Below are 5,439 nucleotides of genomic sequence, written 5' to 3' on the forward strand. Positions count from 1 at the left end.
AATCGTTTCCTTACATGAGTGAAAGAATGCTCAGAAGAAGCAGGCCTAGATCGAGGGCTTCACTGCAGTAACTCTGGGCTGAGCAGTACGCTCTCCAAGGCATAAAATGCAGCTGGGGCTCAAATGCAGGCTGCCAATAAAATACAGAATAGTGTGACTCGGAACCCTTGAGGGCTTCACCTCTATACCTCTATGTTAGGTTAGTTCCCCCCCCACCCCGATAAATCCACTAACTCTGCAAATCGTGTGCTAACTCCCTCTGGGATTTGGAGGACGGCGGTACGTTTCTCCCTACTGATGTGGTCAAAAAGAAGTGTACAGACCTGAATGGCACATCTTCTGATTGTAGTTCACAGCAAGCAGTCATTGCTAAAGACATAGGCCTCAGGGCCAGGAGGGAGGAGCGACTACCAGGAGCCATTGCTGCAACGTATTTGGATGATGTGAACCACTACTGGATCCGGTACACAGACTCATTCTCTTCAGGTTAGTTTCCTGAACTGCCTTTCACTGCGAACAGAACTGCTGCGTGGGTTGGGTGATTTGCCGTTCACTTTGGTTTTCTTCTTTTTCGTTGCATTGATTTCCTGATGTAAAGTTGAAGGGGGAATGGGATCAAACGAAGCCTTTGTGAGCATTTTGTTGTTTTACTGTTCAATCAGCTGCTGCTTGTTCTGTCTCGTGAGAACATGAAATTTTCCCTGTGAAAACAGGCAGGTGGAATACTACAGGCAAAATCCGATCGGGTTTTGAAAATTACTTTGTTTAAGCAATCAGACAAACATAATCTCTATTGTTATAGAGGAAATATGAAGATAGCTCTCTGGTGCGGTAGAAAAGCTTGAGTTTCTACCTTGGAACTTCGAACTGGACCAGTGGTAACTCCCAGCTCCGGCAACAGGGCTGCCGAGTAGTGTGTGCCTCCTCCTAGGAGCCACTCACACAGTGAAAATGAAAAGCTGCATGGCTTCGCAGCGGGTCTTTTGGCTGCAGTCTGGTAGTGGGAAGGAAATGGATCCCCTCCTTTTCCCTTTTCTGAGTATTACCCCCCCACGCACAGAGAAAACACCAGGATGCTTGGCTGTGAAGGAAACCAGGCATGTCCCTTGTGATGCTTTTGCAGCTCTTCCCAGGAGCTGCCTGTCTTCTCCAAATTTCTGCTTATCCTTCCACTCCGAACCCATCACGCACCAGCGGTTCATTTGTAAGCCCGCTTGCCAGGGAACCAAATCTGCTGATACCTTTCTTTCATTCCCTTCCCTACAGGGGAATAAACCGTTGTGTGTTACTTTTAATGAAGACTGGTGACTACTTTTATCCAAACATATTCATTTCTTTCCCAGTAGAAAAACACTTTAAAAACTCTGTGTGCTTTACTTTCACTTCATCTTTCCTGAGGAGAAAGGAAAGCTCCGTATTTAAACATATGGGGATTTAGTAATCAAATATTTTCACTGACATTTCCATTTTATATGGAAAGGCCATTTTTCTTGGCTCGTTAAAGTTTCTTGGAGCCTGCTAGTACTTTAGACTTTTACATCTGTTCATCTGAATTCCAGCGGGGTGTGAGAGCTGAACCTAGGCACCGCCGGTTGCCTTGGCACAGGCTGTGCCGGTAGCTCACGTGCTTGCAGAGGATGCAGGAACGACAGTGGTCATTCAAAGTGTTTGGCCACCAGTCCCACATCAAGGACGTGAAAACATCATGCTTGATAAGGGCAATGTCTATGTCTGGTTATTGCTGTGTGGCTGGGGGGCCAAAAATGATGCTGAGAACCTCTTTGTAGATCTCCCCTGGATTGTTTTCATTGTGCTCGATCATCCGGATCCTCCCAGGAGAACTGTTCCTCCATCCGATGCTCCAGTCTGCCTCCTCCCCAGCGGTCCCCAGGCTCCCCGGCTGCCTTCACAAATGGATACTCCTCGGGGCTTGTTAGGGCCACCTCCTCACTGTTTATGCTGAATGGCCAAGAAACTGTCATCCCTGCGACAGGTCCACCGTTTTCGACTCGGTCTCATGCTGAAGTCGCAAATATTTTCTCTTGATTCCTCTGACTGACTTGGAGGGGCTGAAGTAAATTGGTTCAGCTGTGATTGATGTGAGCTACTTACTGACAACACTTCACCTTGTAGTGTTCACAGTCTGTAAATGGGTATTCTGGGACTTTATTTGGAGAAATTCACAAATGCCCTCAGGGAATTTGGAAGTCAAAACAGCCACTTACCTAAGTAAAGTTACTTGATAAAACAGCTTTGCACAAGAGTCTTGAGAAATGGGTAATCACTGGGACATTGGAATATATTAATTATCTACTGCAGTTTACTTTTCCAGTTAATCTTTACTGCAGTTAACTGAAGTGAGAAAATCCCAGCTGACTCATCCTTTGCCTATGGAGGTTTTTGTGTGTTGACAGGAGACAGTCGATGTCTCTGATCCTGCAGTAGGACACAGTGGACTAAAGTTTTTGGACTAAAACGCTGTGTAGAGATCTCCCTCTCTCTAGCAAATAGCACACGTAAGGACAAGCATGTTGTGATATTTCTTAGAACGCTGCTTTGGCTTTTGATTGGAGCGCTTTCTAAGGCAGAAGTTGTATCTCTGTGTTTAATAGCCCTCCGTGGGGCTTTTCTCCCGGGATTTGCGATACCTCTTTTTTTGAATTAAAGTGCAAAGGGTTTCCTTTGCAGAGCCTGGTTCAGGCGAGCTCCAGTTACGTGACACGGTTCTCCGTTGGTAACTCCCCAGTGATCTGCCAAAGGAACGAGTGAGAAGCAGTGGATATGGGAGAGGATGTTAACCCTACCCGGATTGTGTTGGGTGTTTTTTTTTTCCTATGCCCTAATCGCATCTGAACGTTTCAATTGAATTGCACGTTGAGTTTTATCGGTGAGGTTTGCTGTGGCTGCTTGGGCAAACTCTTTGCTGTTAAGTCAGATGCTGTTCTTTTGCTTCAAGGTTAAAGTTCAGACAGCTGACATCTCATTAAGCAGCCGGAGGAAACCTCTCATCCAGAAAGATTCATTAAAATGAGGAGCCAATTACTTGGACGGAAGCCATGTCAGAGCCGGTCTCTATGTCGGTGCGAGATGCACTGGGGAGACATTGGCTGTGCTCTCCTTGGGCTTACACCTGTAAGAGGCCAAGTAGTCTTAATTCAGCAGCAGATTAAACTTCTTTTGCTTAGTTTTGCTTCCTTTGTGCTGATATCGGCACCTTCCACCGCACCCCAGCTCATAAACTGGCCAGCAGTGGGTGTACTGCTGGGATAGACGAGTCCCCAGCTCCTGGTGGCCTCGTGGGCTGCGGAGCTTCCCAGGGCACGTTGGCCGGGCAGCAGCAAGAAGTCAGTGGCCCCAGTTGGGCTTTGGTGTGTGGCTGGCACATTTAGGGGAATCTGCAAAGGGTGGCGTGTGAGCAACTTCACGATAGGGGAGGGACGACGAACTTTTAGCCTGAGTGGCAAATAATGACCAGTAAAGTAAAAGCAGTCTGATATCGTGTGAATATGGCAAACAAACATATAAGTGGAGAGAGAGAGAAAGATCAAGGTGGGAAGTCTTCTGAAGAGCGTAACACTTTTTAAAGTGAATATAGACATTATAAAGGTGGGGGAGACCAGTGGTGAAACAGTATCGTTACCTTCAGTAATTTTTGTGCAGCTTTCCAACATTAAAAGCTTTTGAATTCATAAAAGTTGAATTCAGCTGCACGTATTAAAATGTTTAGCTATCGTGCAATGCTTACTGTCTCATGCTCTAGGATAAATACCTGGTTTTAGCACAGGCGATGCAAACTTTAAATAAATGAAAGCAGACGTGTCCCCAGTTTTGTGCTGGGAGCGCAGAGAAATGTCAATGTTAAGCCAGTTTGCATTTAAATTGTATCTGACGCTGATGTGTGATAAATGCCTCGTGGTGTAATTGTATGTATATTGATACTCATTTCCAGTAATTCCTCCCATGAATATTCTGACCAGCTATAAAAATGACCCCACGCACCCCCTGTACGTCTTAATCCCGAGATGCCCTCATCTGGGAAAGCAGTTAGAGAAATAGCTGCAAATCTTAGTGCCATCGTTCCCTTTAAAGGATTCCTGAGGCTGAGCTTACAGCTGGCACCATCCTTCCTGCCTCAGCCCCTGAGATATTTCTCCAAAGAGATTTGACAATCTCCTTGGAATCTTAAGCATTTTTTCTCGCTTTTTGCAGAATATTGTGTTCCTAGTTGTTAGTTATAAACCAGCAGCAAGGAAGACGGGTGTGGTTTTCACAGAGGTATATGTGTATTTAGCTTGATTTTTTTCATTCTTCAGCAAGGCTGAAGAACTCAGATAACATCAAGTCACTTAAAGCCCAAAATTACTGAAGGGAGCAAGGCACGGCCGTAGTTCTATTGCGTTGCATTTCTTCCTCTCAGTGCACCACAAATAATGAACAGTGAGCAAAATACAGGCTCTCTGGTTTGCTCGCACCAGAGGTGTGCGATGAGCGCAGCGCACGCTGCAAAGTCTGCCACATCTTGCGCTATGCTTCGGGGGATTTCTTTCCAATTAAGGTATCGATTTCTCCTTTCTCCCCCAAATCTGGTTTTAATAAAATGGCATTGTTAATAATTGAAATGTGCACAGCTGGAAAACTGACGTATATACATACCTGCTACACTTGTAAGTTTTCCCTGTCAAACAAGTACTGTGTACCTATTGCAAACGGTGTAGATTTGTTAAATTTTAAGTCAAGATTCAATCAAGAAATCTTAACTGAGTCTGTTATGCTTTGGATGAGCGTCATCTCGTTGCGTTTTACTTCCAGCTGGGGAGTGCATCTGACTTCATAACATTTTAAGAATAACTGGCGCTCTCTGGGCTGTAGAGCTGGAATGACCTTAGAATCAGGAGCCATTTGCCTGAGGCCATATTAGATGCCCGAGCTACCTGGCAGCTGGGTCCTTGCAACTTGACTTGGTGTCCAGGATTTTAATGGAAATAACTGGAAACTCACTTGTGTTAAGTGTTGTCCTAAATGCCAGTCCAGGCTGGGACCTGCTTTTATAAATATCTAAATCAGGATTTTGGTTTTTAGACATAAACAGTATCTTGTCTCGGTCTCCTGGATATTTTGGATGATAAAGGCATACGTGAGACAGTACATACCTCTTAGCGCAGGTTTAAGTCATGCTTGCTGCACCTACGTATTTCTCTCCTTGCTGATTCATTTTCTTCTTGCCATTTTTTATGCCATTATGTTCTAGGTTGGCCTTGACCACATGAAATAAAACGCGGTGCTGAAGTCCAATATGGCACAAGAAGTTGGTGTAATTTTTTTTTGGTATGTAGGTGAGTTGAATCCTGATGAGGTCCCGTATTAATGATTTACAGACAAAAATACAGAGCTTAAAAGAGAGAGAAGTGGGAATAAACTAGCCCTGTGAGGTCTGCAGGC

This window comes from Ciconia boyciana, chromosome 3 (assembly GCF_034638445.1).
Source record: "Ciconia boyciana chromosome 3, ASM3463844v1, whole genome shotgun sequence".
Classification (NCBI taxonomy): domain Eukaryota; kingdom Metazoa; phylum Chordata; class Aves; order Ciconiiformes; family Ciconiidae; genus Ciconia; species Ciconia boyciana.